The sequence below is a fragment of the Condylura cristata genome, unplaced genomic scaffold (assembly GCF_000260355.1).
Source record: "Condylura cristata isolate star-nosed mole 26May11 unplaced genomic scaffold, ConCri1.0 scaffold00027, whole genome shotgun sequence".
Taxonomy (NCBI): Eukaryota; Metazoa; Chordata; class Mammalia; order Eulipotyphla; family Talpidae; genus Condylura; species Condylura cristata.
In genome coordinates this window covers 22,860,119-22,872,958 of record NW_004567128.1, presented here as the reverse complement: position 1 = coordinate 22,872,958, position 12,840 = coordinate 22,860,119, and positions in this window count along the sequence as shown.

Here is a 12,840-nt window from a genome sequence, read left to right as displayed (position 1 = left end):
TCTCCGTACACCACTTTTGTGATATTTTCTAGCAAGAGGATAAAGGATAGAAGGATCATTCATTCAGGTTTCTTCCAGCATAATTGGTAGCAGTTTAGTTTTCATTATTGATAGTTTAGAAAACTTTCAACTTCACAATTTATTACCAGTAATGCTGTGTACATTTTTAGGACTGCTGTCAAATTTGAGAACATCTCTACCAAGCTTCTTTCATAGAAAAGCTGTAAATTTTGAGGACATATTAATGCTTCATGTTGATCCAGGGATCAACCTTAAACACTCTGACTTAACAATACCCATCAGTCAATTTGACCTCAGAGTCTCACAGAGGTCTATGATGAGATTTATGTTATCTTTCTTTTATTTTTATTATTTTTATTTGTGTCTGTGTGTGTAGAAGAATTGAGGTCTAGGCCAGAGGTGTGGGAGGTAAGAGGATTCACCAGAGACAGAGCGGGGAGCAGAACAGGCAGATCCATGAGGTACACTGCTGAGGGGAGCAGCGGGCGGGTCAGGAGAGGTCTGCTGCGCCCTGTGGGTCAGCTCCCTGGCCAGGGGATGGAGCTCAGGCTACGTGGTGATAGCACTGAGACTTAGATTTATGTTATCTTTCAATGTTAGTATTTGGGTCAGATCAGTAAGAGATTTAAATTTCCCCTTATGTGTTCATATCCTTTACTTCCTTTATTATGAAAATTATTAAATAACAAGAGTCCATATTACCGCTATTCAAAGTGTACTTTTTCCACTTTTTTAAAGATTTATTTTTATTTATCAATGCACACAAGAACTCGGATACAGGCCAGAGGTGCTGGGTGGTGGGATGAGAGAATTCCCCAGAGACAGAGTGGGGAGCACAACAGGCAGATCAAACAAAACACACTGCTAAGGGGAGCAGCGGGAGAGACAGGAAAGGACTGCTACCCCATATGGGTCACCTCCCAGGCTGGGGATCAGGGATGGAACTTGGGCTGCAGTGGCTGTGGATAGCTTCATAGTGCTGCGCTTTAACCCCTTGCGCCACCAGGCAGGACCCAGTATCTCTTCCTCTTTAAGTACAATGTGAAAACAAATTCTGTCACAATTTATTTCTCCATGCCAGAATAGTTTTTATTGGCTACATATGGACAAACTTGAAAAACAATTTTTAAAGGAAGTTTGTGACTAGTTTCATTGCATTATTGATGATATTCTTGACAGGAAAAAAAAACTGTTTTAATCTGCTGGGAAGTTTACACGTTTGGTGATTGGAAGAATTTTCCACAGCTTAGCTTCTGGCTCTGCACATTTCAGACCTTGTTCTTCCTCCTCCTCCTCCCCCGTGCCAGCTGCCTCAGTGCCAGGTGGGCAGTGGGCTTATTCCTGGAAGTCATTCCTACCCTGGGTCAGCCAGTAATAACTATATATTCCTGGGACTGAAGACAAGCTGTCCCAGGATGTGATTAAGTGGCCTGCTGATTAAAAGACAGAAAATCTAAGAGTGAGATGTCACCTAATGATCTCCCTAAAGCCAGGAAATCTCTGGAGGTCCCGGAAGGAGGAGACAGCCACACAGTCTTAATCACTCAGGACTTGCAAGGTCTGTTTCCATGCCTATGTAGATGAACCCTGTAAAATTCCTTTTTCTGTAAATCGCAAAGTTCTTGGCTTTGTTCTTACCTCCTAAATTTTGTCCCCTTTCTAGAGGTTGCATAACTTCACTGGACCGAACAGAAGGTGGGTTCAGGTCTACTTTGCACATGGAATGATAATTAAAGTTTGTCTTTTCTCTTGCTAATCTCTTGTGCCAATTTAATTATTTTCCTTCTATGGACCACAAGGGTAGAGGGAAATTAGCTTCCTGCCTAGCAATATGTAAACAAGACCCCATTAAGATCACACTGTCTGTATCCCCGAGTCAACTTTCCCTTAGCCAGTTCCCAAAAGTCCTCAGCCTCTTCCTGAAGGGAAGTGTGCAGAGATTCAGGATGTGTAGAGAGGGATCTCAACCCTCTCCGGTTCAACACAGATTTTAACCAATGCGTAGTTCACTTCTGCAAATTTCACAACCACATCTGACCTTGTGAATACATTTGTGGGGCCCTGTCAAGGGTCTTCCCCAAAGGAGAGACCCTTCCGCCTAAGCTTCGTTAGTTCTGTGTAGGTATGAGAGCGTGAGGGATTTTTGTTTTCTTTCTTTAAATCAACAAGCGAAAAAGGGATACCGAAGGGCCCATGGGGAAGGCTTGGCTCCGTTTCTTCCTGTGACCTTGAACAAATCATTTCGCCCTCGGTCCAACCGGGTTTCTCACCGCCCAGCCTCGCGTTCAGGAGCCCCCTAGCGCCCACCCGGTCGCCGGCCGTGGACCCCCCCTGTGACCGCTAGAGGGCGCCAGACCTCCACCCCAAGCCGAGGCGGCTGCGCGGCCTGGTTGCCAAGGGAACGGCGGCATCTCCGAGCCCGGCTCGTTTCCCACCCCTCCCTCCCCGGACCCGCGTTGCTTTGCGCGATGATGCTCCACGCAATGACGCAACGTGGTCACGCAGGCAGAGAATAGGTGAACTAGGCGGGGCTTCGCGCTGGTCCGGCTTGTTTTTGAATGAATGATCGTAATGGGACTGTACCCTCAGAGTGAGCCAGCTTCTCTCCTGAAGTTCGAGGAGCCATTTTGGGTGCAAGAAAATGTTTTTCCAACCGCCACTCCTCACAGGCCTTTAAAGGTCTGTCAAAGACCCACCCGGCCGCGAGGCCTTCCCTGGGGATTTTGCTCCTGAAACTCAGGCTCCTAAAACTCATCGGACACACCTGATCTTGATTTGGGGTGTCTGTGAGCATTTAGTTGGTGATTTGGGGTGCTTATGAACAGGTGAGACCAGGGCCCCAGGTAGGCACAGCAGTTTGTGAACAGGTGCATGGCCTCCCAGGTGCTGTGAGCCCTGTTCTGGTCCTGGAGGGTCTTTGCTGGCAATGTCCCTGGCTGGGGCAGAAACTGATGGTTCCTGAGTCAAACTGTGACCCAGAGGAGAGCCCATCGGCCTCTTGGCCCTTATAGGGAGCCGTGAGAATAAATGCTTTTGGCTAAAGTTTATCTTTTGAGCCCTGGTTTGGGGGCACGGGGAGGAGTGAGGAGAATAGGAGGGTGTTCTGGGAGATAGTCCAGAGCTCCCCTCCCACTGCCTGCATAGAAGGAGGAGGCAGAAGCAAGGGTGTAGATGAAAAAATCACACTGATGAATTTGACAATTATCAGTCCCCAGCCTTGTGCTGCTGGGCCTGGGCTCGGTGGCCTAACGTTCAATTTAAGTAGCTTCTGATGTCCCAAGAGGTAAATAGGTAGCAGAGGTTGACCAAACAGAGAAGGCGGGGTACAGGCGTTTGTACCTGGAATTTTCTAAGTGTGGAGAGCTCTTAGCAGTCACACGTGGAGAACATACTTATTGATTGATTGATTGAGGTAATATACACATAACAGTCACCATTTTAAAGTGTAAATTTAGTAGCAGTTAGAACATTCACAGTGTTGTGCAAATACCCCATCGTCTGGATCCAGAACAATTTCATCATCCCAGAAAGAAACCCTGTACCTATTAAGCAGTCACTCCCCATTCTTCCTTCCCCTACTCATCCCCTTTCTATCTCATGGATTTGGCCCTTCTGGGCATTTCATATAGATGGAATCCTACAATATGTGGCCCTTTGTACATGGCTGCTTTCACTTAGCATTGTATTCTGCAGGTCACCCGTACGTTTTATGTCTACTTCGTTCAGGGCTGATTGATACTCCCTTGGGTAGATAAGACTACACTATGTTTTCCCATTCATCTGTCGCTGAACACTCAGGTGGTTTCCACCTTTTGATGTTTGTGAACAGAAGCACATGTACCCTGGTGTTTATGTCTTGACCTCAAGACCAGAACCTTTGTTCCAAGGGGCTTAGACTCAGGAGACACTGCCTCAAGCATTGAGGAATCACCAGAGGCCAAGGCTTTTACAACTCAGATGTCAAAAACAACTCCTTTTTCTGTTTCTGTTAACACATCCCAAAGGCACGCAGCTGTGTGTAGGGGGGGGGGGGGGGCGCAGGGAGGCTGGAAGGAATCAGAGCCAGGGACCATAGGAAACACTGGAAGGTGGAGGGGCATGGCGAGCAAAGATGACTGTTTCCAAACATGACGCTGCTATTTTTGTTTAATCTGTTCTCTCTTGGTTGACACTTTGTACATGTGATTAAAGGGTAGTGGAACATGGAAGCTGCAGCCTAAGAAGAGAAGAAACTGTGGTTTGGGGGTTACCTATGGAGGCCCTGACTATACTTGTAGGCTAAGGGGGTTCTTCTGTGCCAGTGGAGTTGGGTGAATGATGACGGTCAGTTCTGGAAACGGTAGTGAGCATTAAGCCCACATACAGAGAATCCTCCTCAGGCCCATGGGTCAATGAATCAAGCTGGCAAGACAGGATTTTAATGTACTGGGGTCTTTTAACCTGTCAAGTCCTCCAGTTACAAAAAACCAAACCCACCTCCGTCCTTTTTGCTATAACCAGCCCTTTATTAAGTTCTAAATTTGCTGTTCAAATGAGCACAGGAAGCCCTCTCTTTTGTTTTTAGAATATTTTTATTTATTTATGCATACAAGAACTGGGTGTAGGCCAAAAGTGTAGGGTGATGAGACGGAGATAGAGACACCAGAGACAGATTCACCAGAGTGGGGAGCAGAACAGGTGGATCTACTGAAGAACACTGCTGAGGGGAGCAGCGGGCGGATCAGGAGAGGTCTGCTGCGCCCTGTGGGTCAGCTCCCTGGCCAGGAATCAAACTCGTGCTGCAGTGGTTGCAGACAGCTTCATAGTGCTGAGACTTAACCTCTTGTACCACCAGGGAGGCCCTTTTCCCAGTTTTGTTTTGTTTTTTTTTTTAGTTGAGGAACAATAGACAAATATAATGGTGTACACAATGTGATGACTTGAGATACATAAAAACTGTAAAATGATTGCCAAGATTGAGATAACACTTCCATCCTCTCACATACTTAATTTTTTCGTGTGTACTAAGACATTTGAGACCCACTCTCAACAAATTTGTAGTACACAAACCCTATTACTTACTGAGATCCTTGTGTGCCCAGTAGATCTTCAAACTTTTTCAAACTTATTCTTATACTGAAAATATAGCTTGTAGAAATCTTTGTATATGTGGTAACATTGATTTCCTCTTTCTACCCCTACCCTCATGAAAACCAACTTAGGGAGAAAAGGGATGTTTATGGGCTACATGTATTTTCATCCCAAATGAAAATAACTTTTCCCATGGTTGGGGTGAGGGGATGTATCTCTCTGCAGAGTGGCATGTTTGTGCAATCAAGTAGATTGCGTTAATGAAAAAATGGTGTCAGTTACTAGAATGTTAATATCAGGCATGGCTGAGAACTAGTCACACAAGACAGTTTGCTAATTTTTTAGTTGACAGGTTGAAGCTAGAGATAAAGTGAAAGGCACAAAGCCATTTATTACCAGCACTAGGTTTCACTTCTCCTTTGATCAATCAAGTAGGCCTGTTTCGATCCAATACAGGAAGCAACCTAGTTAGAATTCTGCATGTCGGCTTGTCGTCAACACACTGCAAAGTGTTTGTGCAGGTTAGAACTCAGTTGGTTCCAAAGTGTTACCTATAAAAGTCAGCGCTCAAAACAGGTAGCAAGGTTCCTACAAAGGCCTTCACAAAGCTCGGTGTGAACCTTCTGGAACCATTCTTCATCTTTTTTTTTTTTTTTTTGACAGATACATGTTTGTTTCACAAGTGAAATGCTTTGAGTGATTATACAAAAGAAACATTTATGACGTGTACACCCCAAATATATTACAAATGGAACTGCTCTCTTTTGGGAGGCTTTGAATATATATGTTACAGAAAATAAGTGCAGGCAGATTTTCACATACAGAGCGTAAGTTATAAGTCAATGGCTGTGTGGTTGAAGTATCTGTTTACCAATTCATTCAAGAACTTGGCCCATTTGGTTCTGAAGGGCCCAAGTTCACACTCACAAGTTAAACTGCCAGGGTTAGGACTAGAGAAACACTGTTAACTAATTTAGTTCCTGCTCCATTCTTGCTGCTAGTGCATGATGAACAAACAGGAGCCATGACAGGAGCCATGAGGGGGAAGGGAGTAAGGAGATGTCAAACGTGGGGACTTTTTTTTTTTTTTAAAGCACAGCACTAACTTTGAAGCTATCCACAGCCACTGCAGCATGACTTCAGTACTGCAGCACAGAGTTCGATCCCCGGCCAGGGAGCTGACACACATGGCTCAGCAGACCTCTCCTGTCTTGCCCGCTGCTCCCCTCAGCAGTGTATTTCAGTCCACCTGTTGGTTCTTTTCCCCACTCTGTCTCTAGTGGACCCTCTCAACCCTCTGCACCTCCAGTCTGGATCCCAGTTCTTGGGTGCATAAATAAGTAAACCTTAAAAACAATTTATTTATGCATACAAGAAATTTATGTATTTATGCAGGGAGGCCCTGGGAATTGTTATTAATGATAAAATAGAGGAACAGGCTTGGGGGACAAAAAACCTGGGGGGAAAGCACAGGATCTGGGCAACACTTCAATATTCATTTCCTTATATTCTGGTTCAGGCAAGAGTGTTTCTATTCAAGACTAAATGGAGATGTCCTCCAGGCCTTTGATCACAAGTGGATTTTTATTGTTAACAAATTATTCAAGAGGGCCTCCCTGATGGCACAGGGGTCAAATTCTCAGCACTATCATGCTATTGGCAGCCACTAAGACATGATCTCAATCCAGGCCAGGGAGGTAACCCACATGGCACAGCAGAACTCCTATGCCTCTCCTGCTGCTCCCCTCAGCAGTTTATTTCAGTCAGTTTGCTCATTCTGCTCCCCACTCTCACCCCCTGCACCTCTGACCCATACCCCAGGTCTTGTATGCATAAATAAATAAAAAATAAATTTTAAAAAATGATTTAAGAAATTCTGGAAGCAGAGCAGTGGGATCCATTTCGATATTTGTTAAAGGCCACAGAAGCCATAACAGGTGCGCTTTTCAGATGGCCAGTTTTATGAAATTTCATTAGATTTTCTGCTTTGACATTGAATTCAAAACGAGAAAAAGATCACATTTAAAAATACAGCACATTGGGCCCTCCCTGGTGGTGCAGTGGGTTTAAGCACTACACTAAGAAGCTGAAGCCACTTCCGCATGAGTTCAATCCCCGTCTGCTCTGGAAGTGACCACATGGTGCGGCAGACCTCTCCTGACCCGCCCGCTGTTCCCCTCAGCAGTGGACTTTGACGATCTGCCTATTCTGCTCCCCAATCTGTCTCTGGTGAAGCCTCTCACTGCCCCTACACCTCTGGCCTGTACCCCAGTTCTGTATACACAAATAAATACATCTTTAAAAAAAATACAGCACATTAAGACTTGTTCCCCAATATTGGTGATAATCTTAATCCTTTCTTTTTTTCTTTGAAAGATAATATAACCTGTTTCCTGAACAAAAACATCTTTATTCTCTCCTTTGAGGATCTGGGGCAGTTATCATGATTAATGAATAGTATCCACACAGCTGTGAAATGCCAATCATCTCTTCAAAAAAGTAAAACCATATATTTTTGTCCTCAGTGCTGCAATGAAACATTATTAAAAGCTAACAGACTGCACTGTCAAAAAAAAAAAGGCATGACGCACCATCGCAGCCATCAGCACCATTCATAAACCATGGAGGAAATTCAAATGCTACCTCTCGTTTATTTTATCTCTTTGACCAATAGTTTAACACTAGGAAAACAATTTGTTTCGCACTCTCCTTGCTGAACAACTGAGGGGGGTCATTTAAATTTTTGAGCTGAAGTTTCTTCATGCATAAGATAAGGCTATTTCACCTACCTCATAGGAGGATGAGGATTAAAGCTGTCCTACGACTTGCTAATAATCACATAATCCAGTTTTTTATGTAGCCCTATTCTATAGAAAAGATATTCAGTATAATACTATTTTGTGATATCATTTAGCAAATCAACAGGAAAAATCCCCATTGGAATTTCTCAAAGCCATCAAACAGCACAACTAACTACTACTGGCCATCCATGAAGTCATCCCTCAAGCATGACCAACAATCTTGGTGAACTACTTAGGGCCTATGTTCCAGAAGTTTCTTGTTGCTAATTTCAGCAACAAACCCAAATTTAAATATGAAACACAGCCTCAATGTTGTGACACCCCCACATTTTCCTTGCTTTTCTTCAAAAAGGAGCAGTGTCTTAGCAATACCAGAGCACACCGCATCTGTTGCGCTAAAGCAAATCACATGTTACCAAAACATCTTGGATAAAAATAATTGTTTCTTTATGAGATGAAAATTGCTTTTGGCTGCTTACCCAGCCATGCTTTTTGCTAAACTCTGGGCTTTGTTTTTGCTTTTTATTGAAGCAGGTTTATAAACACCAGAGGCAAAATGCTCCAATTTGAGCAGATGGCTTAAAGTGCTATTTCATTATTTGTTCTGGGGAATATTACAGAGTTAGATTGCTGGGATAGCAAGCTTAGAGATAGCGGAATTGTCTCAAGCAGAATCAAAGCCCCCTATATTGAAAAGCTGGGTCTTAACACTTTCCTTTTTTTTTTTTTTTTAAAAAGATTTATTTATTTGTACATACAGAACTGGGGTACAGGCCAGAGGCTCAGGGGCGGCGAGAGGCTTCACCAGAGACAGAGTGGGGAGCAGAACAGGCAGATCAACGAAGTACACTGCTGAGGGGAGCAGCGGGCGGGTCAGGAGAGGTCTGCCGCGCCACGTGGTCTCCTCCGGGGCAGGCGGGGATCGAACTCACGCGGAAGTGGCTTTAGCTTCTCAGTGCTGTGCTTTAACCCGTTGCGCCACCAGGGAGGGCCAACACTTTCCTTTTTTAAAAAGGTTTATTTATTTATGCATACAAACTGGGGTAAAGGCCAGAGGTGCAGGGGCGTTGAGAGGATTCACCAGAGACAGGGGGGCGCAGAACAGTCAGATTGATGAAGTACACTGCTGAGGGGAGCAGCGGGCGGGTCAGGAGGGTTCTACTGCCATGTGGGTCAGCTCTCTTGCCGGGGTTGAACTCAGTGGCTGTGGACAGCTTCATAATGCTATGCTTTAACCTGTTGCGCCACCAGGGAGGGCCTTTTTCTTGGAACTCTTTAAGTAAGATACTCTTGGCCCTTCTCTGGAGAACCACAGCTTCCGGTTTTCCCTGTGAATCCCCAGCCTAGGGCTGCTGCGGCTTTCTGAACAGGCCATCTGCTGGCAACTTTGGGCACCATTACGAAACGTGTCTGAAGGATACACACTGAATCACGACAGTGGCTTCTGAAGCCAGCAAAAGGATGGGACTGAGGCATGGGGGAGGTGGGATAGGGGGCCTTCATTGGATTACCTGGTTTCTTTGAATGAAAATAAAACTTGAGGCAAATATGTCAGTTCCTGATAATAGGCATATGAGTGCTGTATCTGTACATGTGTGTAAAGTTTGGTCACCCTTCCCTACCCCCATGTTAAGAATAACAGTGCATTATGGGACCCAGAAATTGTGATTGAGAAGTTCCCAGATGTTCCTCACTCATCTAGCCCAGCACAGAACTGGGACAAGCTTTGAAGTACCATGGCCTTGCAGATGTCATTTCTGTACTTTTAATTCAGCCTATGCAATGCCTTAAGCTGTTAACTTATACATTTAAAGCACCTGCAGTATATCTGACCTCATGGAGACTCGACCCTTTTAATATAGCATCAATGTTTACTCTGACAAGAAAAAGATTTAAGGTCTGTGTGTGTGAAAATTGGGTCAAAGCTCATTTGACAACATACATACTAGGGCCGTAATGCAGTTTTAAAGCCAGAATTTTAGATTTTCACAGCTTATATGACACAATCTTTAAGCTGCATTTTATATAAATGGGATTTTTTTCTCAGACAGTCTGGAGCTTTCAAGCATTAGATCAGTTAAACTTGACAACAGCATCTTTTTTTCATGGTAGAATGGGAAATTATAGAATTGTACACAAGGTTGTCTCCTGATTGTCCTCATTTTTAAAAAAGATTTTATTTATTCATACAGAACTGGAGTGCCGGCCAGAGGCTGTGAGAGGCTTCATCAGAGACAGAGTGGGGAGCAGAAAAGGCAGATGTACTGAAATACACTGCTGAGGGGAGCAGTGGGTGAGGCAGGAGAGGTCTGCTATGCCATGTGGTTTCACCTCCAGGGCTGGGGGTTGAACTTGCACTGAAGTGGCTATGGCTCACTTGCAGTGCTGTGCTTTAACCCAGTGCGCCACCAGGGAGGGCCTCATTTTTAGCTGTGTTTCTTTTTTCCTGTCCACTTAAAGTTATTCCCTTTCAAGGTGATGCAACTAAGCCCACCATATGTATACCGACCTTTATACCCATACAGGAAGTCACACGCTGGGACCGATGACCCCATTGTACACTTTAACTCCCTCACTTCTTTCTTGCTTCTTATTTTGCCATTACCCCCTTTCTCCATCGGATGGTGAGCAGCAGGACAAGGACGTGAAATTAGAGTCTTCTTTACAACAGCTTGGTACCAAGTAGCTAAAATCTAATAAAACCCAAGGAAATGTTTTAGCTACCTATGCTTTACTATCAAACCTATTTTATAGTTGGCTTCCATCATGACAGGTTAAGAATGGGCTGTATATTTTTTCTTTTAAAATTTAACACCAATCCTATCACAGGTCAGAACTTCAAGGTTGAAAGCGTAGCTCTTCAGTTCCAGCTTCCAGGTCTATTCAGAATGAATGTACCAATGAGGCTGGCCCACTTGAGATTGGGCAGTCTTGACCCAACTCAGCAGAAATTATGGGGTATTCCTGGGACAGCTGTCAGGTTCTAGTATCACACACACACACACACACACACACACACACACACACACACACACACACACTACTGGCATGCCTGTCACAGGTCCAACAGTGTCAACCATACACCTTAGTAAGTGGGCAAAAGCAAGAAGAGTCCCTTCTTGTTCTAAGAGTGTTTTATCCCATGATTTGTTTACAGCTTCATTTATGTGGAGAGGCTTACAAGGGCAGTCACAGACCTACTGATCTGCATTGTCCGGGCTCTTTTTGTCTGGCTCCAGTCCTTTCCTTAAGGGCCACTGCAGCCCTTACTGGTTGCTTTTGTAACAGAAAGGAAAGGAAATTCAAGTCTACAGGAGCATTGCAACAACAATGAGTTCAATCATTTTCAATGAAAATTAATGCAAATGAATATAGAGAAGTGGCCAACATTGCACAAAATATCCCTTGAATACAGGTATGTTCAAAATCTGAATAAGATATTAAAGAAAAAAATAAATCCAAACAAGCAGCTGAAAAGTCAGTCATATAAACCAATCACTTGGGGTTGCATCGAACTCTTCAAGGAATTGAACTAAAGGTAAGATTTTAGTCACAGACAAACTTAAAATTAGCAATTTTTTCAATTTTAATTCTAAGCTGACAGGTTTTATTGATTGCCATTTTTTAAACATGGAAGTTGCAGGACCCTCCCTGGTGGTACAATGGGTTAAAGTGTGCACTATGAAGCTTTCCGCAGCCACTGCAGCAAAAGTTTGATCCCAGGCCAGGGGGGTGACCTGCCTGGCATGGCAGACCTCTCCCGTCTAGCCCACTGCTCCCCTCAGCAGTGTATTTCAGTAGATCTGCCTGTTGTGATCCCCAGTCTCTGGTGAATCCTCTTATCCCCAGCACCTTTGGCCTGTACCCCAGTTCTGTATGCATAAATCTTTTTTAAAAAATCAACATGGAAGTTGCATCAACTTCCTGCAAGGAAAGCTGGCTTTTCTTGGAAAAAAAAAACTGAGTACATCTGAAAACCCCTTCTAAGACGTGCATCTCCTTGAACCTGAATACAAATACACAGGACTAATGACGGTGCACCTGGTGGCCAAAGACTAGAAATTTCCAGAGAGCAAGCTGGGATCCAATCCCCACGGTCCAATCAAGACAGCAACTGGGGCAGAAGGCATGTTAAGTCATGATTACAAGAATTTGAGTTGGAGAGAGTACATTTCAGTCATGTAGAATTTGTGATTCTGTTGTGATAACCCTCATCTCCTTTCTTTACATATTTTCAGCCCCTTCACATGTCTGCAATATCTTATTCTGGTGATATTCTTGTGATAAATTCAATGATTGTTATACAAAATTAACTTCTGAGGAAAACTCATATTAACAAAGATCAAAATGAAAGGCAAATGAGAAAAATTCCTGCCCTGAGGGTTTGACAAAAGGCTACTAATATGCACACCATTACAGAAAGCTTTATAAAGAGGTGCATCTCCAATCAAAAGGACCACAGTAGTGTTTATTATAACTGTTCTTTAACTTTGTAATGGGGCAAAAGCAGTCACAGCTGAGCTCAAACTCAAGCACCACACAAAATGTCTGTGTTATTAGTAGCAGGCTTCACTCTGTGACAGGCCGGCTCTCTGTGGTTGGTGCTGCACTGAAGTCGCCACTGCGACGAGTCATGTCCATACTTTCAAGCTGCTCTGCTGAGGAAACTGCATGCATTGGTGCTGGGTCAGGGCACATTCTGCTGTCACTTGAAAATATGAGCTGCCATTTTCTTCTCCCCAAGGACCTATGATTTTCAAAGAGCTTGTTAGCACTTCTTCTCATACCAAGTACAAGAAACCCCTCATCTGAACTACCAGAAATGTGTCAGATTAATTTAAAATAACTTTTCAATGCACTTAAGTTCCATGAGGTTCAAACCAGAGCTAAGAAAAAGCTGACCTATTTCAGCTTTCAGAATTGAACCCCACTTTCAATTCATAAAAGC